The 24885-nt window shown below is 41.1% G+C and overlaps 1 protein-coding gene across 9 annotated transcripts in view; it reads right to left on the bottom strand.

Annotated features, from left to right (window-relative positions):
* Positions 1 to 24885, bottom strand: part of ARID1B (AT-rich interaction domain 1B) — a 435615-nt gene that overhangs the window by 361109 nt on the left and 49621 nt on the right. The gene's annotated exons all lie outside the window — the stretch shown is intronic.

The raw sequence follows: 24885 nt of genomic DNA, 5'->3' as shown, positions 1-24885 counted from the left end.
TCTGAGTGCTGAAGTAGTAATTTTAGCAATCTTTGCAAAATTCCATGTTACATTGTGCAGGCCCAATTCAAACCCACTCCTGACACCCTGCAGCTATAAATTATCTCTGGAGCTTGAAAGTGAAAGATAGGCCAGGTCTGAAATAGCTTAACAGTTGGACAGTTCCAGCTTAGAGAAGGCAAACCCTGCAATAACCTAGATCCAGAGCCTCAGAAGGAGTCTACTTTACTGTTGGAAGAAGAAAAATCCCTTCCAAAATATATTCCTCCTTAAAATATAGACTCTTTACTGTTATTTCTTACATATAATATTAAAATGTGGGAGCACTAAAATCAAATCAGAAAACAGAAGCTGCAAAATAAGAAGCAATAAGCTGAACCCTTAATAATTACATGGTGTATGGGATGTTTCCTCCTCAGACTCAAAAGTTCTGTGCCCCCTTTCTGGGGTCTAAAGACTTGGGAACAGTCCCTACTGCTGGGGGGGTGGGAGGTGGGAGACTCTGGCAAAAACAGAGCCCAAGGTAACCGATTCTTTCCATGTGTAATGCTATGCTATGCTATGCTAAGTCACTTCAGTCGTGTCCAACTCTGTGCGAACCCATAGACAGCAGCCCACCAGGCTCCCCTGTCCCTGGGATTCTCCAGGCAAGAACACTGGAGTGGGTTGCCATTTCCTTCTCCAATGCATGAAAGTGAAAAATGAAAGTGAAGTCGCTCAGTTGTGTCCAACTCTTAGCGACCCCATGGACTGCAGCCTACCAGGTTCCTCCGACCATGGGATTTTCCAAGCAAGAGTACTAGAGTGGGGTGCCATTGCCTTCTCCGAGAATTCAAATACCAGAACCTGTCCATTCTAACACAGTAATAAACTATATGACCGCACAGAATGTGTATAAAATAGTGCTCAATACTGTTAATAAATATTTATTATATATGCAAGGTTCTAGAGATTCATACAGCACCTTGTTAGGAATATCTGAGTGGAAGGACTACAGTGGAATTTTTACATCTTTATATTTTTTACATTATCTGGACATTTTACAGAAAACACCTAACATCTCTCTTGTCAGAAAAAAAAAAGCCATTGTCCTTTTTGATTTTTAATTCAATATGGCTTCAAAGAAAGGATAATAAGCAAGTTTAACATCTTCAACCCGGTCAGTCAGTACCTTTCAAACATGTCTATAGAGTCCCACATCATTTGGGCCAAAAAAAAAAAAGAACAGTTGCAACAACTGAAGCAAAACTACTTATCTGTCATGTGCCTAAAGGGATAATTTACACAATTCTTTCCACACAGAACGAATTCTGAAATACTAGGTCTAACTTCAATTTTCAGAGAGAAAAAAAATCACTTAAACTTCTGGTACATTAAATATTTATCTCTGGAATTCTGATAATTACAATGAGGAGCCACGTGGTGATTACTAAAAATGACTATACGTTTAGTCTAACGGCATACTATAGTGTTTCCATCTATCCCATTCTACCTCACGTTATTTTCCATCCTTGAAGGCATTTACATCTTGCAACTCCAATCAAATCCCCACCTGGATGAGGACAGAAACTTTCTCCCACTTTGTTGAGCACTGCACAGAGAAGAGTGTTCAATAAATTTCTGACCGATAAACATTATCCACTTTACAGATTTCCACTATTACTTGACTACAAAATCAAAAAGAACTCAAAGGCAGTGAATAAGTTCAAAAAAGTTTTCCTAGTATTACAGAATTCGGAGTGGATCATAAAACAGGAAGAAATAATGCTCACACCAAATAGACGGTATTTATCATTTTATTTCTTCCCAACCCAGGAACTGAACCAGGGTCTTTTACATTGCAGGCGGATTCTTTACTAACTGAGCTATCAGGGAAGCCCATCATTTTACTAATCATCTATTATAAAATTTAAATATTCTAGAACTCAGTTCCTATTAAGAAAGGCTGTTCAACTGCAGATCAAAGATAATCTGAGAAAGTTAAGTGACAAAAATTCCCATTTCCAAACAGAACTTAATCCTGGGAGATTTCCCCCTTCAAAATGCAGTTTACCTAGAGTCCCATAATCTTAATGATGTAGTCAAAGAATACTTCTTTAAAAAGCAGATGACAGGCCAAAGTTGAATTCCTGGGTTTTGACAGTTGTCCTCCGATTACAGGAAGAGTAGCCTCAATTCTCTGACCCTCCAATTTTACTGTCTAGGAATTTATCTTTAAAAAGTAATCTCATAAGGACACAACTGTAAGAGCATTCTTTGCAAAATCATTCGTCATAGTTGAATACTGAAATCAACTCAAATTCCTCATTCATAAATTTGGTTAAATACATGAACATATACCTATTCTAAGGAATACTGAGCAATATTATCTACATATGGATAATGGAAACAGGTAGAAAATGTCTAAGATCTATTAAGCAAGGCAAGCAAGTGGTGTAGAAGAATATGTATATTCTACTATTTTAAAACTTTTACATATATCAGACTTATCTCCAAGAAGTGAAATTTCAGAGGATTTTTAGTCTTTTATTTTCTGCAGTAGGCATTTCAAAAAATGTTTTAATATTTTACAAAAGTAGTACTTTATAATCAGGAAAATTAAAGGAAAATAGGACTAGTGTCCCATTCACCCCAAACTTGAAGTTCGTCATTTCCCTGGAAATTAAGCATATCCACTTGGAGTTATATGTACCTCGTTTACTGGAAACTAATACCATGTGCAGCAACAAGACTTGGAAATGGTCTTAATTCATTAAACCTACTAACCCTCCTGAAATTATGAATATAAAGGACATGAAAAATAAGATTGCTTTTATGGATTTCCCATCCTACAAAATTAAGAATTCACAATATTAATTTACAAAAGCCACTGTACTTTAGAAACAATTCTTCCAAAAGAAAAATATGTATTCAGCTTCTTGTGAAGAATCAGTTCTGAATGAGAACACTGGAGTTCAAAATCACCAGAACTGTCATAATCAAAACACCTAAATTCATATTGACCAGAAAAAAAGGGGGCTCTCCAATCTAATCATAATCACTCCTACACTCTGAAGATTTTCCACCAGGGTGTCCCATCTTTTCTGTTTTCAGAAAAAGAAGTGAAGGTTCAAATGAGAAGGTGGCAATTATATACACATAGTATATAAACTGGCACAGTTCTTTGCCCGTCAACTCAGAGACATGTAAGCAAGACATTCTCTCCCAGTGACAGGCAGCCCTGTGTCGAGTAACTATGTAGGTGCTAAAACTTGTCCAGAGCTACCTGTTCAAAGACAGCTCTGCAAGGATACTTCAAGCTCTGACAGACATCACTTCGTGCAAAAACATCCACAGGAGAATTACAAAAAAAGACAGCAGTGATGTTTCAGCAAACTCAGTGTCAGAAAGGTATTCTCATGCATTTTTAATCCGTAGGAGAAAGTGAACAATTGTCCTTCAATCGTCAGTGTCAGGGCCAATGACACGGTTTCCCTTCCTCCGGGTCCACACAAACTGTTACAATCGGCTTACCAATCACGCTCCTTAAGAGCTTTAAAAAGACAAAACAAGACAAAAAACTTCTCCCCTCCCTAAAACCCAGACAAATATTGGTCTTTCTTCTTCTTTTTCCCTTTCCATCAAGTGGTAAGAGAGGAGGGAGAAAATTAATGGATTGTCTGCTCTTCAGGACAGAGGAACATACAAAGACCCAAAGAGTTTACACAAAGAGGTGTTTAAATTTGGCTCTTCTAAACTATATAAATGCAGAAGCTTCTACGAATTAAAATATTAAATAGTAGAATGTTACTTAAATCTTAGCACTGGGTCACAGGTCATGACTAACTGAAGTATATGGCTTGAAAATTATTTCTAATGAAAATTCTGTATCATCAGACCTCACTCCACCAAATTTAATAACAAAACTAAATAAAGCGTGACTGGCACTTTTTAATTTTAATCCCATGGTTTTGGTGTGTGAAACAGACCCAGGAAAGATGGCAGGGAGAAAAGAAGATAAAAATGACTTTCCAGGTATTGCTGGGAGGAAGGGGAAGAATTACAGAAACAAATGAAAACTTCAGAAGAAACCAAGCAACAAATCAGAATAAAAGGCAACATGCATAGTCGAAAGGAAATTCTGGACTTAATTTAGGGAAAATGCCACTGGACACAGAAGACCAAAAATGAAGACTAAATGTCCCCACGTTGTTGACATTTAATAAACATGTTTCACTAGGAACCTGGTGCTCAATTAATTAGTAAAAGTATATGTACTTAGACAGCAAAGTTTCTCTCTAGCAGATGGTATAACAGGCTTGAAAAATAATGGGAAAATTTACTTCAAGTTGTCTCCTTGGTTAGTTTAACAAACATCTTACCAGAAGATATGGGGGAGGGGATTACTCTTGTATTTTTTTATTTAGGATGACAAATCTAAGACAAGATGGCAGCAGGGCCCCCCAAGCCACAGAAAACCCTACCCACAGGGCCACTTCAACATCTCCCCTTGGAGCTAAGCTCCATTCCCAGGCCAGACAAAGCTATAAAAAGCCTGGCCTCTGGCCAGCTGGCAGGACCACACACCAGGTATTTTTAACTCAAGGGGGCCTGAAGATGAGGCCAACACTAGGGCACCAAAACGTTCAGAGAAGAATAACAACCACCTCCAGCCCGGATGCTGGTCGATATGGAAGACTTCCCGCAAGTATCCTTATTACCAATCAGTGTTTTAATAGTGATGGAGACATAAAAAGATTACATTTGTGAAAGCTGATAAAAGTGGGCAGAGACTTCATTGTGAAAAAGCACAATCACTTGAAAGACTATGTACAGTTAAATAAATGGCAACGTGAACATCAGGCACTGGCCAAATAAACGGGACTCTTTTTATTTTTTATTCCTGACACGTAAGGCCACCAACTTGACTTTTGTTATAATTCCCCCAACAGTTTGCTGCTGTTGCTCTCAGTTCCACACTGGTCTTGGCACTGGGCCACACATACAGATACCATGAAGTTGTTCCCTCAGACGGAACTCCCGAGCAGCAAGATCACAGCGGGATGCCCAAGGGCTCAGGGATCTCGCCACTACAGTCAATGTCATTTTCTGGATAAGTATGTATTAATCAGAAAGTGCTCTTAGTTTCATCCTTTATTGTTAACAATTAAATGTGAAACATCGGCAATAGTAAGATTTTCAATCGTCTCACCTTTCTTTGAGAACTGAAGGCTGTCAGAAGTTGGTCATGATTCTTACTCTCCATTTTGAAAACAGAGTGGTGCGGTGATGGAGCCGAAAGCACCGCCACTTCTCTTTAACTGCTGCACTGATGGGCTTCTCTGGGGGGTCCCAGGGTGCGTGTGGGGATGAGGGTGCTGCTCACAGCCCCCAGAATGTGGATGGGCCCAGAACTACAGTCAAGAGTTTATTTCTAAATATAAGCTTTACAAAATTATACTTAAGTTGCCCTTTTTTTCCCCATCTTAAAAGCACAGGGCAACCAAAGAATGTTACCTACTTGCAGATTGGTATTAATAATTTTATTACTGAATGTATCCACGTTCAATATATCCTTAAAACTGAAAACACTAAGATCATCTTTGACCTAAGTGTCATTAAAATGTCTGCTCTCACATGCAATTGATCTCCAACTTTTTTTCCCCCCTTTTGTAGACTCTTCCTCTTGGTTCCTCTTCATTCGGAGCTTGTATCCAGACAGGGTATGGTCACTACGCTGGCTGGTAGGAGAGACTTACTGGCCTTCCTACTTCCGACCTGCCCTTCACTCCATCCTAAACACAGCTGGGGAGATCATTTTTCCCCCCAGCAGCACTTCCTGAATTCCAGGAGGCTTTTCCTGGCTCATCTAAACAAAGGCTACCCCCGCCTCACACAGTCTCCCCAGGCCAGGCGCCATGCCAACCAGAGGACACCCCAGTTGTGCTGTTCAATTCATTTATTCATAGGTCTCCTCTCAGTCTGCAGACTCTCTGAGCCACTGAAGTCTACTGTATTACCAGGCAGCACACTGTGAAAACCTCTTAAGTTCACAACAGATTGTAAGAAAGAAAACTGCTTTATTAAAGATGTCTTCCTAGAGATTTGCAGTAAACACATCAGATTAAATAATCTTGCTTATCTCTACTCCCTTCATAGAACCCCACTAAAATAAGAGCAAAGGAATTGTTTTAAACTATAAACCCACAAGGACAAAGAAAACCTAAGATGAGATGATAGCAGATAAGAGAGGTCAAAAAATTTCTGGAAAGGAGTAAAGCAGACAGACAAGTGATAATTAAAGTTTTAATTTGTTCTAGGTGAGAGGATAAGAAGCAAACTAATTAAAGCTCAGAACCCCAAAGACTCAGAATCAGAGGGTGGCAGGGGGCTGGGTGAAGTATCTGCAAGGAGTCTTCCGAGCCCCCTTTGCTAATCCCCACCCCAGTCCTGTCAGAAGTCAAGAGGATTACCATCTGGAGGGGTTGGCAGTAGAGAGGAGTCACTGGAAAAGAGAGGATTAAATGGAAAACACGCATACAAACACACATTCAGCCTCCACATGCCTTGACTTCCTCTATGGATGAGTTACTGCAGGGAGGGGTGAATACAGATGACAACATCTGAGGGGATGATCCCCTCCCCATCAACAAGGCCTCACAGTGGACAAGCCTGTGTGAGCACACAGAGCTCTCCATCAGTTCTCAGTTTTCTGTCCATGGCACCAAACTGTTAACAGATGACTCAAGAAAACCTCCAACGGGCAAGACAGGAAAGTGTAAGGACAGTAAGGACTCAAAGAAACAGACAAAGAACACTACGGAGCAAATCTTCAGAAACAGAGATCCTAAAATGATTTCCACTGAGATAAACTACTGCATCCAGGAAAAACAGAGTAAGACAGGATTTTTAAAAAGGCAGTTAAGACAAAAATAAGTTTGTGGAAAGTGAAACTATGAAAACAGAAATAAAAAAACACACACCAGAAGGGCTAGAAAACAAACTAAGACTATCTACCAGGAAATAGAGCAACAACAACAACAAAAAAAAACAGAGATGAAAAAGGATAGAAGGGGAGGTTTAAAACATAAAGAATTAAATAATAAATAAACAAATCCAGGATTTCTAACATTCAACTAAGAGCAGTTCCAGGACAGAGCATAGAAAACCAAAATGAGGAAATTGTCAAAGAAATTTTCCAAATTTCTCCCAAAACTCCCCAGAATTGAGTTTCACACTGGATTGGTTCAGCAAAATGAAAAGAAAAATCTCAACTCCAGGGTTCATCAAGATTTTAGAATCAGAGAGAGAAAAAGCTTTTAAAGTCACCAGAGAGGAAAAATTAGGTGACATAAAAAGGATAAGGCACAGATATCTCAACAGAAAATTAGAGATCAAACAATAATTTACAAAGAAAAATTATTTCCAACCTAGAGTTCTATTCTCAACCAAACCACCAGTCACGTATAGTGACAGAAAACACATCTTTCTGACATGCAGGGAAACTTTCCTCTCCTGCACCCTTCTTAAGGAGTTACTGGAGAACATGCTGTGCTTTGCACTTGGTCGCTCAGCTGTGTCCAATTCTTTGTGACCCCATGGACTGTAGCACGCCAAGCTCCTCCGAAGAATCCACGGGGATTCTCCAGGCAAGAATACTGGAGCAGGCTGCCCTGCCCTCCTCCAGGTACTGGAGAATAAAGCCGCTAAAATGAGGAAATACACGAAGACATGGATTCAGGCCAAAGACATTCTAAGAATGATGGTTAAGGGAAATTTTACTACACATATGCAGCAAGATGTGAGAGTACTGGAGTTTAGAATGGAGAATGAGGCACACAGATTCCCATTCTGCCTGGGGACACAACCACTGCTTCCCAAAGCCACAGAAATTTGGAAATATGCAACATGCTTCATTCCAGATCAAAATCTGCCATGGTCAGTCTAACTGAAAGACTTTAAGTCATGTGAATGCATCCTAGCTGCACGGGAGGCTATGAATTTGGGTTCTGAAGTGCAGAAGCTGAGTTTTTCAATGTAAGGCATTTCTCCAAATATAAAACAGCTATTTAAAAGAGGGTGGGCATCCAAGAACATGAAAAACATTGAACAGAGTTGATTAATTCATGGGGTCTACCTTACTGAGAGGACCTGTTCAGTTTTATCAGAGAATGAAGATCATTTGGTGATATATATAAATATACTTTTCAAAAATAAAACAGTGAGGCAATTATCAACTCCAGGATAACAAACAACTGTATAGTGAGGAATTATATTCATAGTTCATGTCCCAACTAAAGATAGTCATTTTATAGAGTCTTATTAATGTAAACAATGAATGCTGATTTAGCCTTAATGGTATCAGAAATGGAATTTTAAGGCAAGACAGTGTAAAAGAGTTAACTTTTACATAGTAAAATTAACACATACAGTCTAAATTTGAAAAAAAGAAAAAATACCAATATAATCATGTCATTTAGAAATGGATTTAAGGACCAGAATAAATCATTATGAGTTAAAAATGGATGCCTCCAGGTTATGAAACTCATGGGCAAGGAGAGATTGGTATTTTTCTCAAGAAGCCTTATAATACTATTCTTTAAACTGTGTACACATATTGAGGCAACTTTTCATTTAGATGTCTCCTCTACTAGACTGTGAGCCCCTGGATGGCAAGTCCTTCCTATTGAGGGGGAAGCACACTGCAGACCCGCTTTAATACTCCTCATTTGTAGCCAGATGTTCAACCAATGTTAAATATCTGTGAGACTAATTTTTAAAGCACACTGCATTTTTTTAAGTACAAAGAAGATCCTTCAGAATGAATATGATAATCCATTAAGAAGAGATTGTTGAGCTCAGCTGCATTGCCCAGCCAATCAGACTGACCCCATGGTCCGTGCACCAGACCAAACTAAAGTAAAACTGCAATGGGAACAAGGGAAAATTTACAAAAACTGACACTGACACTGATTTCCTTCTTAATATAATCTTTATAAATAATTTGCTGGATATAACAAGCATATGTTATCTGTAGGAGCGTTTGAAGTGTGCATATCTGGCAAAGCAGCCAAAACCTAAGTTCACATTCGGGTTTCCAAATGGCAGATGAGCCACTAGGGTTCACTAGGATTTTCAACCTTCCATAATCATATTAGAATTATAAGGATAAGGTAATCAACTTAAAACAAGGTAAGTCATCCCTTCCATCTTTACCTTGAAAAGAAATCATCTGATTTAATTCATATGTTGCCCTGGATTTCCATGTAACTAATTTTTAATATCATTTAAGGCCATTTAATATAAAAACAATGCAATGGATACTAATAAAAACGGTAATAAAAAACAAGAAAAGATATGCTATCTATTAATATGTTATCAGGACAATGTGTTAGTCACTCAGTCGTATCCAATAATAACAGATAAAATTGACAATAATCAGAAAAATTGATGAAAGATGCAGCTTTTTACACTCCTATTTATAAAGCAGAGGTCAGAGACGAACAACTAGTAAATTCATTTAAGGAGGAAAATAAACAATATTTAAGTTTTTATTCAAAACTTAGCTTCTTTATATATTTCCATATCATCATTTACCTAGTTAAACACACCAGAATTAAAGTTCAGAGTCCTGATTATGTTATCTGAATATTACTTGAGATTTTTGGCAGGTTCCTATTCTAAAAGCAAAATTCATCAGCAATGTAGACTGCACAGGTGAATATTCACTATTTGAGTATAAACTGCTACAGAGGCGTAACTGTATGATGCAGACACAGTTTTGCATAATAATCTGAGGCATAAGAAAATAAGGTCAATAGAAATCAAAGGCCATTTTTAAAAGGTCTACTTATTAAAACAATTCTATGTTTCCATCCCCTCTTGAGACATTTATTTTAATAATCTTCTCCATTTTGGAAGCCTAACAATGGAGAGACAGCTTCTCCCCTTAAAAATCAAACAAGATCCAGCCAGCCTGCATGCAGGAGCCCTGGTACTTTCTGAACCGATCCATCAAGGCACCAAGATGTGCAAAGATGAAAGGAAAATTTGGGAGCACGAGAAAAAAATATAAAAGTTAGAATCTATGCTTGTACTTAAACTTAAAATGTGGAAAAAATCTGTAAATTTCATGAAAAGATCATTTAAAGCCTAACTGAACTGAGAAGCACCCCTGCTTTCCTCTTCCAGACCCAGCGAACTTCTACTCCAATGTTCAGGTCCAACGCACCTACTCCAGGAAGCTGCCTCCCCTCCCCCACGCAGCTCTAGCATTCCTGGAGCATGTTACCCAAATCTACTCCACATACTCAGCGCACATTTGTCTAAGTACCTACACATGGCTTTCCTTGAGCATCTTGAGTTTCCCTACAGTTACCAATAAATGTCTGGTGACAATAAGTGAACAAACCATTAAGGATCCTGATAATAGTCCCTTAATTCAATAATTCAAAAAAAAAAAAAAAAAAACTAATGGGCATGTATATGAGATAATGGTATTTATCTGAATCCAAAAGACCAATTTTTAAAATCCAGTGGGGACCTCTTATGGGCTTCCCAGGTGGCACAGTGGTAAAGAATCGCCTGCCAATGCAGGAGACATGGGAGACTAGGGTTCGATCCATGAGTCGGATCCCCTGGAGAAGGAAATAGCAACCCACTCCAGTATTCTCGCCTGGACAATTCCATGGACAGAGGAGCCTGGTGGGCTGCAGTCCATGGGGTCGCAAAGGGTCGGGCATGACTGAGCACACATGCAGGGACCTGTTAGAATCAGTCTGTATTCACACCTATAGTCTAACACTATGCCCACTTCCCTCTTCCTGTCCCCACCCAGTGATACCCCAATGTGTTCTGCTTGTTGCCATAGTGCCGCGGTTAAACATCAGTACCTGCGCTCACTACGCACTACTCAGTGAGTAAGCAACTCAACTTAGCTCTCTGCAGAGCGTCTCGGGAACAAAGACCTGAATATGGTCAGCTATACATTCCTCAGTGCCTAGTGCAGCACAGGACACAAGGCAGACATTCAACGTGTGTACGCTGAGCTAACCTTCGAGTGTGTGCACTCAACGTATAGCATGAGCTTTTTCAGTCACCACTTTAAATTATTTTAAAAGAAAACTTTGTGTTTACTACCATAAATAGAAAACCAGTATTACTTATCATAAACAGGAGATCACAAAACTAAGTATTATAAAGACAATACACTTTGATTACTTTCTAACTGGATGCTGATGCCTGCCCAAGGCTTTTAGACTGAGGCCTATTCTTTAGAAAATGAAGAAAGGGAGGGGGGGGGCCATGAAGTTTGGGAACGGTGTTCAACACATCTCAGTTCAAAAGAAAGACAAAACGGACAGGTGAATTCTTACTGTACAATCCAGTGTTACTGAATGTTGTATATACATGCTACCCAAAATGATCCTGCCTAACACTAGTGGAACACAAAGACACCTTGGGCTAGGTGGTCTTTAAGGTCATCTATCTAAAGGAAAAGCAGAATTCTCAATTAATGCTTGTATGACCTCAGGCAAGCTACCTAACCACTCGTGTCTCCCCACAGCCAAAGTAAGTAGTAGTACATCCCTCATAGATTTGATGAGAACTGTGTGATATATGGAGGGGGTTTGGTAAGACGCTCTGGCCTCAGTAAATAGCAGATCAGGGCTAAAATCCTGCGATTCTAATGTAAAATGGTACAACTGCTGTGAAAACAGTCTGGCAGCTCCTTAAAAGAGTTTAACATACAATTACCATATGGCTTAGAAATTCTTCTCCTGGGTATATACCCAAAAGAACTGAAAAGAGGCATTCAAATAAATACTTGTATACAAATGCTGATAATAGCACTATACATAATAGCTAAAAAGTAGAAATGACCCAATGTCCATCAACAGATGAATGGATAAATAAAATGTGGTATTATCCACATGGTGGAGTAACATTCAGACAAAAAAAGGAATGAAGCACCAATACATGCTACCACTGGGACAGTCCCTGAAAGTACTCAGACACAAAAGGACCCATATTGTATGCTTCCATTTATATGAAATATTCAGAACAGGTAAATCCACAGAGACAGAAAGCAAGTTAGTGGTTGTCACATGGATGAGACCGAGGAAGAGAAGAAACTAGGAAGTGACACTTAATGGGTACAGGGGGTCTCATGGCAATGACAAAGATGTTTTGAAACTAGAGAAAGGTGATGGTGTGAATGTACTGAGTGTCACTGAATGGTATACTTTAAAACTGTTAGTTTTATGTTATGTGAATTTGACCTCAATTAAAAAAAAAATTCTAAGTGTGATAGACATGGGAGGTAACATTCAGTTTCCAACTTGATAAAACTCACAAAGGACATTCCATGAAACTAATATGCAATGTCAGAATGAAGCTGCCTTAACTATAATGTCTTATTATTCAAGAACTCAAATGAACCCTAGTCTCAGTGATGAGAACCATTCCAGTTTCACCAGTATCATAAAATGTAGCACCAGCATGGGCCCAGAGTTCAAGAGCCAAGAATCTGAAGTCCGTGCTGTGCCACTCAATAGGCACCTCAATTTGAACCTGATGAATGAACCTCTTTCTCACCTCCGTTTCCTCATCTATAAACTAAAGATCCTAACACCTACCTTGAAAGGCCATCATGAGGACTGAGTTAATGTATGTGAAGCAAGAAAACTAGTGCCTGACAGAGAACCAGCCCTAACAAATGTTGCATGCTAAGTTGCTTCAGTCGTGTCTGACTTTTGCGACCCTATGGACTGTAGCCTGTCAGGCTCCTCTGTCCGTGGGATTCTCCAGGCAGCAATACTAGAGTGGGGTGCCATGCCCTCCTCCAGGCGATCTTCCCAACCCAGGGATCAAACCCACGTCTCTTACCTCACCTGCATTAGCAGGCAGGTTCTTTACCACTAGTGCCACCTGAGAAACCCAAGCTACTGTTATTAATAGCAATTTTTAATGGAGATAAATAGAAGCATGGCCAAGAACTAAGCCAAGTTAATGGACATGAGTTTGAGCAAGCTCCAGGAGACGGTGAAGGACAGGGAAGCCTGGCCTGGCATGCTGCAGTCCATGGGGTCACAGAGAGTCAGACACGACTGAGCGAATGAGCAACAATGCAAAGGTATTTAGTATAACAACTGCACCACGATTGTTATTTGTCACCCCGTGACCATCTCCCGTGATGACCATAGCAAAATGGGCCCAGGAAGATGACGATGCTAACTAGGGGCAGGGGGAGACCAGTGAACCCTGACCTTCCTTAAAAGTGAAAATGTTCTTACCTGGTATACATCCTCAACCAGAATAAACCACATGGCAATGACTTTTTTTAAATTCCATCTAAATCACCTCTATTTACTCCGAGGTGTACTTGCATTCTATGTGCAGCCCCGACCTCCTGCTTCCCGGAACAAGCCACAGTACAGGGTGGGTGTACAGGCTGCAGTTCCAAATCTCTGTGGGCAAGACAGCCTTTCTGAAAGCTGAGGTTCTGAGAAAACTGCTCTGGCCCTTTAAAGCACGTCTACTAAGAATAGTGAGTTCAACTTTTATCAGTTCCACTTAGGGAAAACTAAAATGTCACAGTTAAGGCTTTTTTTCCATGAATAAACACTGACTTTTACACAAATCCCGTCTAAGCGTGGATGTAAAATGTTCCCCCCACCACTTCGCAACCCCCGTACTTCCACCACCCAGGGCAGAGTTCTGCCTCCACTGGGAAGGAATTCTCTTCCCTCCGGCGGTGCAGTAAATCCCTACCGGAAAACGTCTGTTTTCTATAAACGGCATCCTAACTATTTGGGTGGGGGGAGGGGGGGCGGGGGGGGCGGAAACGGGGCGGGGACGGGACGGTATATCCTTCAATAAACCCTGTCAGATGAGCAGGGCTAGGGGGAAGAGCTGAGCTCGCATCACACCTGCAGCAGTCTGGCTCTGAGCTGCCATCTCTGCTCGCCTGTCCTTGTTGGAGCAGCACACTCAGCACCCCGGAATCCAGAAGGGAGGCACCCGCCCGCAGTTAGAGAGCAGCTGCCTACACCCCAGTCCACGGGGTGCGCACCAGCCAGCGGAGGGCAGACCCCGCACTACATACAGTGCAGTAAGCAAGAGCAGGAAACCAGCCTCTGGAACCTCCTCTGAAGTCTAAAAACGGGGTTTAAAAGGACAGCTCCAAGGCTGGCAGCAGGCTTCCGACCCGGTCAGCAGAGGACCTGAGCCCTGAGCTCAGGCAGACAACAGGGAGGTGGCGCTGAGCGCGCGCCACCCCGGGCCCCAGCCCCCCTCCGCCCCGGGCCGAGCTCAGGTGGCAGATGAGCTGCTAACCTTGCTTGCACCTCTCGGCACTGGGGTCGACGGACTTCACTGGCCAGAGGCTACTACAGTTCTGCAAATTCTTCCCTCCAGGGGTTTGAAAATGTCTGTGAAGTGCCATGAACTGCTCTAGACGATGGGCTGGCTGTTGTATAGTCGCTCAGTCGTGTCTGGCTCTTTGTGACCCCGTGGACTGCAGCACACCAGGCCTCCCTGTCCATCACCAACTCCTGGAGTTTACCCAAACTCATGTCCATTGAATCGGTGATACCATACAACCACCTCATCCTCTGTCGTCCCCTTCTCCTCCTGCCCTCAATCTTTCCCAGCATCAGGGTCTTTTCAAATGAGTCAGTTCTTCGCATCAGGTGGCTAAAGTACTGGAGTTTCAGCTTCAGCATCAGTTCTTCCAATGAACACTCAGGACTGATTTCCTTTCGGATGGACTGGTTGGATCTCCTTGCTGTCCAAGGGACTCTCAAGAGTCTTCTCCAACACCACAGTTCAAAAGCATCAATTCTGTCTGTGGGATTCCCCAGGCAAGAATACTGGAGTGGGTTGCCATTTCCTTCTTCGTCCTGACCCAGGATCGAACCCATGTCTCTTGCATTGGCAGGCAGGGCTTTTCTTATCACTGAGTCACTGAGGAAGACAAGGGCTACAGCCAGGCAAAAACCAGCTCCTGCGATCCGGAGATTCTGTCCTAACGAGAGCAGCCATGCTCGGGTGGTGAGCACCACCGAGGAGGAGGAGCACCACAGCAACGGAGAAACACCATGGCGGAGCAGGAGCACCCTAGTGTGGGGAGTACCACGCAGGTGGAGGAGCACCCCGGCGTGGTGAGCATCACAGAGGAGAAGGCACACCCCAGCTCAGTGAGCACCGTAGAGGGGGAGGAGAGCCCCGCATGGTGAGCACCACAGTGCCACAAAGGGGGAGGAGCACCATCGAATGGGAGGAGTGCCCCAGCATGGTGAGCAGCACCGAGGGGGAGGTGTGCCCTGGCGTGATGAGCACCATGGAGGGGGAGGAGCACCCTGGCGTGGTGAGCACCATAGAGGAGTAGGTGCACCCCGGGCTCAGTGAGCACCATGGAGGGGGAGGAGGGCCCATTGCCGCGAGACCACAGACAGGGAGGAGCACCACGGAGGGGGAGGAGCACTGAGGGGGAGCAGCGACCTGGTGCAGTGAGCACCATCAAGGGGGAGGAGCACCCTGGTGCAGTGAGCCACCACCGAGGGCATGATGAGCACCACAGAGGAAGAGGAGCAGCCTGATGGGAGAAATGTGTGACTTCACTGGAATAAGTCGGAGAGGGCATCTCAAATTAACATGGCTTTGAACAGAAAGCTAGAAATAGCATGATTTACAAAAAAGACCTGGCCAAAGAAAGAACCAACACAAAGACATGGTGGAAGGACAGGGTTTGCAGTTTTGAGGGGTGGCAGGTAGGAGTGCAGCCTCGGGCACCCTGAAGGAAGAGGGGAGTCCAAAGGCAAGGCCAAGTGTACCCTCTAAATGGACCATTCTGGAGTCCACTGTGATAATCCCAATGGGAGATGGGGGCTTGGCCAGGATGCTAGCCCTCAAGGTTTTGACTGAGAGAAATAGTCAGTTCCTGGATCTATTTTAAAAGAAGGGGCAATGGGATTATTTAACAGATTGAAAGGCTGAGGAAGAGAGGATGACTGTGAAGTTTTGGTCTGGGCAAGCAAAGCAGAAGCACGAAGCTGCCATTTATTGAGTCAGGAAGACTGTAGGAGGAGGGGGAGCGGATATTTTTTTACACAGGAGAACCTTTGGAACTGTCAAGTGTTCTCTACAAAGATTTCACCACCAAAAGCTCTGCCCTCAAGTTTTGAACTCAGAACTCAAACCCACAGCCTCCCTTGCAGCTAGGATGCCCCCAGAGGACTTAAACTCGTCCAGATAGACTGACCACAGCTGGTGTGACCACAGCTGGTGGATTGACCACAGCTGCCAGCTGCCCCACTTCTGCAGCCCTGGGCAGCAGTGGTCAGAACTGAACGCCTCCTGGATCCCTCTGCTTCATTGCTCATTTGGCACTTTATCACTCTGTGACCTGCTGCACGCGTGAGTAAAACGTCCTCTACCTGCCATTCTCAGACTTTTGTGCTGAGATGCACCTGATGTTGTGAAGATGGGGCCAGTTACCCCTCCTTCCTCCCTTTATTTCTGAAGCCAGCAAGGAAGAGGAATGGGGGAGAGCTCAGTCAGAGCCAACAGCGCACAAGCAAGGGAGCTCTCTGGCAGCCCAGTGCCGTGGAAGGGAATTCTGTCTTTCCTCCCCTCCCCAACCACCAAAATCTGGCCACCTACCAGGGAATGAGATCTTCTCATTTCCAAGATGCTGACCAGTGGCAAGGGACATAAGGTGGGAAGCAGAAAAGGGAAGTCATGTTTCTTTATGAAGCCCAGAATGCTGGGAAGAACCCCCAAAGATGCAAATACCCAGGTTATTGGGATATCTCAAATCTTATTGGAAATTTCAAAGCAGCAGAGCAATGACAGGAAAGGGAAGTTTCCCTTCTGGCTGACTGTTTTATGAAAGTATTCCGAAGCCCACAGACGAAAAGTTGTTCTGACCCCTACCTCTCCTTCAGTTCTCTCTGGCAGCAATGATGGTGATGAAATACAGGAGAAAGGGACTTTTTGCTTTTAGTGCTGGGAACTCTCTCTGCTTGGCTGTCTCTTCTGTGGTGCATCTCAAATTGATGTTTCCTTCCCAGCAGACATCTCCCCAGCCCTCCTTGGGACTAGCTCCTACAACCATCCAGGCAGAACTAGACTTTTTTTCAGTCTCAGGGCCATTAAGTAAATCTTAATTACCTCAGCAATGATAGATTTTTTGCATTTTAATTCCAATAATTTTTTTTTGCTATTGCTACTCATCTTACTTTGAGGTTCTGAATGTTTGATGTTTCTTAGAACAAAGACAGTGCCTTTGACTAACCGTGAAGAGCCAATTCTACTGATGTGTTTGGTAGTTTTGTTTTTTTTTTTTTTAAGTATTCTTTTAATGATTTAATACCAATAAAGGGAGACCAATTTGGCTAAATCTTTGGAGCAATCTGTTTTCTAGATTTTGTTTTTTTCCCTACAAAAAAAGTATCTGGGAAATGGGAAGCTGGCTAACACCTGCTACTGTTATGGAGTTTGAGTTTGGGGCTTTATTAGTAGGCAAAGGATGTTCATGTTATATGTACACACTAACCACACTCAAATCCCAGCTCCAGAGTGTCCAGGAACTTTCTAACACCTGGCTCACGCAGAGTTCCTCTTGAGGTCAGAGAAACCTGGACCGAGCAAGGTCCCCTGCGCTAGTGAGGCGTCCACGGCCTCCCCGGGAGAAACAAGACTCCTGCAGCTTCCTGCTCTTTCTGAGTCCCCTCTTCCCTCCATGCCCCCACCAATCCTTCTTCTCTTCTCTCCCTCTACTAACGTCTTTTTCTAGTTCCATTCACAACTACAGTTTTAACTTTTACAGATGTTTCAAAACTCTAAGGGCAAATGGCCTTAATAAATGTGCTGCATATAAAAATAATCACACTGCCATAAACAACTCTTTTACCAGGAAGAATTTCACTTTCTTCCCGGAGCATAAAAGACTTCTTTTACCCTTATGAAAAAAACCTGCTTTAAAAAAAACAAAGCCATCCAACTCTTCTTCGTGGAGGTTAAAGAGGAGTTAAAGGAATGGCAGAGAACAAACCTTTTAACACGTATTATTTCTATTTAGAATTCACTGCTACATCTTATCCCAACGTTGTTCAGCATATACTATTTTCAGAACTACTTAGAAAGTTATAATGTGTAAAATGTGTAAGTAATTACTGGCTCTCTTTGCTTCTTTTTGTGGTTCCAAGTAAAGCAAGTATCTCAATCTTAAGATTTTCTACATATTAAAAAAATTTACATATCTAACACACATTAGATATTCAGAAGAAAGACATTCACTGAGAAAATTTTCATTTTAAAAATAGTTAGAAAATAATTTATTGTACTGATTACAACAATTTGTTAATCTTTGAAGAAGATACAGCTTTCTTTAGAAAGAATTTTAAAGAATTTGCTTTAGTAGTTGTATTAGTACAACCTGTCAAGCATCAACCCATAAATTTCAGAAGACTATTTGAAATGACAAGACTCCAAAATCCAAAACAAAAAGACATTAACTTATGATTATTAAAAGGAAAATCCAAGCTGGGAGATCTTATAGTCAGAACCACTTAGCAGATGAGCAGAGTGAGATACAGATTTTTCCAATATTGCACACAGATGGAGCATTTAATTGACAAGGACTCAACTGTCCCAACTCCTGGTTCTTTAACCCTTTCAGCAGTGGTGAGTCTCTGACTCACTGGAGGAGGACTAGAGAAGGAGCGCCCATTGAGTACAGCTGCACACCAGGAAGCTGCTTTGGGGCTGCTCTCTGATACCTGGTTGTTCACCTCAGCTGCACAGGGGGAGTCACCTGTGGAGCTCAGAAAACCAGGAAAGCAGGAAGTGCTTATATTCAGATGCAATTGATATGGGCACAAATAAAAATTACCATACCTACAGATCTTTTCAAAAATATTTTCTTGGTACAAAACTCCATCTACAGGGAACTTTGGCATCAAAGACAGTAGCATCTGCTATCTCCTTGGAAGCAGAAATGTGAGGTGTAAATGTATTTGCTAGTAAACTTTAAATACCTTCATATTCACTGATGAAGAACAACTGAGGAAATCGAGACAAAATGTGGCCAACAAAAGGCGATTATTTATATAAATCTGCAATCCACTGAAAGAGTTCCAAACATTTCAGGTGTACAAGCAAAACAGTTTTGCTCCAAGTCTCTTAGATAAAAATGCTGTAAGAGAGCAAAAGAAATCTCAAAGCATTCACTATGTTACTAGCCCAAAAGTTTACCCTTTTTTATTAATGTGTGTTTATATGTGTATATAGCTACACATATAAAATACATGTTTAATATATGTAATTCTATCTTCTTTATACGTTCTAAAAATGATTTAGCTTCCCATGGCCATTTTTCCTTTGGTTTTCTGTATACATTTTATCATGTGCTTATCTATATTTTAAAAACATCTTGTGGGATTTTTATAGAAATTACATTAATCTGTGGATCACTTGGGGATTCTCTGATGGCTCAGCAGTAAAGAATCCACCTGCCAGTGCAGGAGACACAGGTTCTATCTCTGGGTAGAGAAGATCCCCTGGAGAAGGAAATGGCAACACACTCCAGTATTCTTGCCTGGGAAATCTCATGGACAGAGGAGCCTGGCGGGCTATGGTCCATGGGGTCGCAAAGAGTCGGACAGGACTCAGCGACTAAACTACAGTATATTTTGTCCAGGTAGGTGTCTCTGAGTGAATATGAACTATCAAAAAAAATTTAAGACTCTGAATGTAAAACAGACACCAGGCACCCATTCCTCTCCATTGTGTTAAGCCTTCATTTACTTCACTGTCAAGCCTTTCTTTCTCACCCTATCACACCCTGTTATGCTCCTTATATAGGAGGTCTACGCTGTTTAGAGAGAAAAGCAAAATGAAGCCCTGACTAGAGTCCACAGGGTCGCAAAGAGTCGGACATGACTGAAGTGAATGAGCACACTGAATTCATGCTTAGGATTCAGAGACTAAGTATAAATGAACATTTCATGTCAAAAAACTGGAATTTTTAAGAATTTTACCAGTCCTCATCACTCCATTCTTCCTAACTTTTCAAAAACATTGTTTAAACTATATCAAACTGTATTTTTAAAAAATACAGCTAAAGGTATGTTTTGATTTTAACTATATTTTAAAAAGCAATTTTTTTCCCAGAATAAACTGACAATACAAAGTAACATAGGTGGGAATCCTAGAACTCACTTGGCTCCTTAATAACCCCAAAGAAAACATTTATTTTAGCCAAACAATTGTAATGTTTGTCTCCTTTTAGAAACATCTGCTGCCAAAATAAACATTTGCCCTGGAAGAAGTGTTTTGGCTGTTAGGATGGTACCAAATAAAATGCTTATGTTCTGAAACAAATATTTCACTCCAAAAACACATAGCAAAATACATATCCAGAGGGTGTAGAAGATAAAGACAAAAATTAAAACATCTATTCATTTTTAAAGTCTTTTTCAAAACAACCTCAGTTTTAAATTCAGTTGTTATTTAGATTGAAAGTGGTAAGGGCAAATGGGTCACCTTAACAAAAATAACAAATTCTATTTAATTTTGCCATGGTCCATATTCTTGCTGTTGTAAAGGTCTTTACAATACACATGTGCGTTTCAAAACTAAAAAGTCATGTTTTCCCATTACAAAAGCACTCATGAACTTAAAATCCCCACTCTGCCCTCTTTCTCTTTCCCTGTTTTATAATTCCAGGGTTGGTTTTATAATCCAACAGGTATCAGGTTATACAAACATCTGCAACAAGATACAAAGAGTTAAAATATCAATTCAATTAACCCTTGATAACTCAGGAAAAATCTCAGACAACATGATTGAACTCTGCTTGACACAAATAAATATAACTTTGCTTCTGTAAGCTATTTCTTCTTGGTGCCATTTCTATGAAAAATCTTTTTTAGAGCAAGTCAGCATAGGCCTATGTACACATTTACAATCACAAAGGACAAGAAAAAGGAAATACAACATTTGCTTACCCACATCCCTGATCCCGCAAAAGACACACTGGTGTCTAAGTTAAAAAAACAGAAGCAGATTCTAGCAGCCCCACAGATTATATATCCTCTATGTAGCTCTGTATTAGATGAAATCAACCAGTGTACTTCTGTTAACCATCCCAGGTTTGAATTCCAGGAGCCTAGAGGCAGAACATTCTTCACAGAGGCATAGAAAATTCATTTCCCCTCTCAGCTCAATAAAAACCCAAGTAGACTAGTTTCCAGGGCACCGTGCAAAACTAATCTTTTTAGCTATGTATTTGCCTGATGATGTGAGAGAATCAGCAAGTGAAAGACCACAAGTCTAGTTCCAGTTAATAAATACCAAAATGATGTACTATTATCAGGTCATGCTTCAAAGACCCAGTCATGAGTATATTTCAAAAATAAAATTATCACCATACAAATCAAGAATCACTAGGTCACTAAAATCCAACAGTCAGTGGCCAGTTCCCCCTGACCCTCAGAGATAAAAAGTAAGCAGTGATACTCAGCATGTTAAATTTCATATACGCACTGTGGTTCTTTCAAACACATACTCATTTAAAATTCCTATCACAGGAATAGAATGCCAGCCAGGAATCAAAACTGTGACCCCTGAGCCAAAGACAACTTACCACTCAGCTGGTAAGTGGGCAACTCAATTTACAAACTTGAATTCCTGCATTTTAATCCTTTGCAGAAATATATGAGCAATATTAAATGAACTGGATTCAGCTCATTAGAGGTTCACAAACCAAGCACAGAAAGCTTTGGAGGTCGTCCAAAGTAAAGCCATGCCTAGGTGGTGATGTCCACTCAATAAAAACTCAATGTCATCATTATCTTCCAACTTTTTCCCAGAAGAACACCAGCAGTCATGACCACAACAATCCTTGGCCAATTGCCTTAGCCTAAGAGAAGAAGGATAGGACCAGTAGCCAATCACTGTGCCAGGACCTTGTTTGCAGACCAAATTTATAATTATCCAAAATTCGCAAATAAAGCAACTCACTGAATATTCCTTACCAAACACAGACTAAAGCTAACAAAATAAATGTGCTCTAATAACCTTCACCAAAACCTGCACCATTTTTTTTCCTTTCCAAAGCTATTAATTAGCCTACACCTACGATCACATGAACTTGGGAGTACGCTGTATGATTCCCCTTTAAAATGTTACACACACTCAAACATGCATTAGCAGTTCTTTTTAGCCTTTTAGATTTCAAAACAAGATATGTCATTTCAAGGCTATAATTAAATGAAAAAGTAAAAGAGCAGTACAGATTATTTACAAGTTTCAATTATGATTAAACTCCCAAATATGGAAGTTTGATAGCCAGGGCATTCAGTTTCTTAGCAGATACCCTATTTTCCTTTCATTATCAGAAAGAGTTGTGCTTGAACAGAATTAGGCTTTTTTTTTTTTTTGGTTAGCAGTAAAATATCTAATCTAAAATCTTAATTAAAAATTTGCTAAAACATTGGTGAGTAATCTTTAGCAATTTGTCCCTTCAAATAAATCCAAGAGTTATTGGATTTCAAAAGCGTATATGAACCATGGGGAGTAAATAAAAAAAAAAAAAGCAAAGAAAACTGCGGTTATTCTACATAACTCCACTTTTAAAAGTGTACATCCTCCACTTTTAGCCTTATGTATGTGGGAAGGAAACAATGAAAAAAAATATTCCCAGGTAATCATTCTTCACATTTGTGAAGAATGTTAAGACTCCCACTCTGGGATTGCAAAATAAGCCAATGTCTTAAACCTCTAACAAGACTTTAACTCATTCAAGAAAGAGAAAGACAAATACCGTATATTAATACATATATATGGAATCTAGAAAGATGGTACCAACGAGCCTACATGCAGGGCAGCAAAGGAGACACAGACATGAAGAACAGACTTTTGGACTGAGTGGGAGAGGAGAGGGTGGGATGATTCGAGAGAGTGCCGCTGAGACATATCCATCACCATGTGTAGAAGAAGCAGGGCGAGCTTGATGTATGACACAGTGCACCCAAAGCTGGTGCTCTGTGACAACCTGGAGGGAAAGGTGGGGAGGGAGGGGGGTTCAGGATGGAGGGGACACATGTATACCTGTGGCGGATTCATGTTGATATACAGCAAAAACCATTGTAATACAGTAATTATCCTCCAATTAAAATAAATTAATTAATCTAAAAAAAAAAAAAGACTAACTCATTCAGAGGAAAAGGTTCATCCAGTAGCTTGCCGTGAAGAGCTCCTTTGGAAATGATTCTCCAAATTTCCCTTCAGGGAAATGTGGCAGAAAGGAAGGTACAGGGAGAGGGAGCGGCGGCCTCCACTGCCCCACTGCCCCTGCTCGCTCCCTGTGGCCAGAGTCCCACACAGAACTGTCAGCCCCAAACCAACTGGTGATCAGGACCTGAGCAGTTGCCTGCCTGGGCCTTCTTCCCCTCATCTATGGGGAAATTAGCTTTAAAACTTAAAAAAAAAAGGGGGGGGAATTACAGCTCTCACCTAACTTTTCAATCATTTACAAATTATCTCCTCATAATTAGCAGTCTCAACTAAAGAGTTTTACTCTAGGTGGCAAAATATTACTAGAAGAAAAGAGTAATGTTCAAAAAAAAAATCACAAGTACAATTAAGTATGCGACTGCTAGAATTCTGAGTGGCCAATCTCTGGTGGCTCAGACGGTAAAGAATCTGCCTGCAGTGCAGGAGACCCGGGTTCAATCCCTAGTTCGGGAAGATCCCCTGGAGAAGGGAATGGCTACCCACTCCAGTGTTCTTGCCTGGAGAACTCCATGGACAGAGGAGCCTGGTGGGCTACAGTCCATGAGGTTGCAAAGAGTCGGACACGACTGAGTGACTCACACACCATATTTAATAAACAAGGGGTGAGAACTTCTAACAAGAATGAAGAGCACTTAAAGAACCAACAGCTGGGATTCAAAGGCTGAACTGCTTCTATCTTCCCCTACAACCGCCTTAAAATAAAAGTATCACTGAAGGACAAACTAAGATAAAGAGGGAAGACAATTTTCAGTCTCTGAAACTTATTCGTGAACCTTTAGACACAGCTACGGAGTATATAAAGTATGATACAGCATACATCCACTGTAGAGAACCAAAGTTCTATGTTTTTTCCAGTGATTTTTCGTCAAACATAGAGAAAAACTTCCTGAGAGAAAGCAACTGTGAGACTCTGGAGCAGGCTGCTGGTAGCACTCTGGGATAACCTATCTGGGAACAGGAAAACACCCAGGTGGGCACCAGGCTGGTATACTGTTGGATTAAAGGCCTGGTGTGGGAATTTACAAATCAGCCTTTCTGGTGTTTCTAGTAACTAAACCTGAAACAAGTCTGAATCTCCTCAGGCCAACATTACAAAAATACATTCTCCAGGGTCCAAGAGACTGAGGGCTTACTACTGCCAGAAGGTAGATGGTCATTTAAGGTAACTCCAACTATTTGATCCTACAGAAAAAGGAGAATATTTTTTTTAAGAGCAGAAAGTCTTTTTTGCTTGTTTTATGTAAAAACACAAAACTCATCAAACCTAGGAGAAGTGATACACGTGAAATTCTCTTACAAGAAACACAGAAAGCTGTTTCAAAAGATACAGAAGAAATAAAAGCAAAATAACTTTTGGGCAGACTGAAGAAAGCTTAAGCTGATGCCATCTTTATAAAAAAAACCTTTAAATAACTTAAAACTTCACCTTAAGAAGTTTATTCACAGCTCAAAATCTGACACTGTCTGCCATCAGAAATATTAGAAAGCCAAGTTCACTTCGGGGCTCCGATCTATATAATCTGCTGCACAATGGCGACACGGTCAATCTTTCAAATAGAACAGGAACTGTGTCCACTTTGTTCTAAGCTCACTTTTCCTGCT

This window comes from Bos javanicus, chromosome 9 (assembly GCF_032452875.1).
Source record: "Bos javanicus breed banteng chromosome 9, ARS-OSU_banteng_1.0, whole genome shotgun sequence".
Taxonomy (NCBI): Eukaryota; Metazoa; Chordata; class Mammalia; order Artiodactyla; family Bovidae; genus Bos; species Bos javanicus.
Note: the sequence above shows the minus strand (reverse complement) of the source record. Positions and strands in the feature narration are given on the sequence as shown.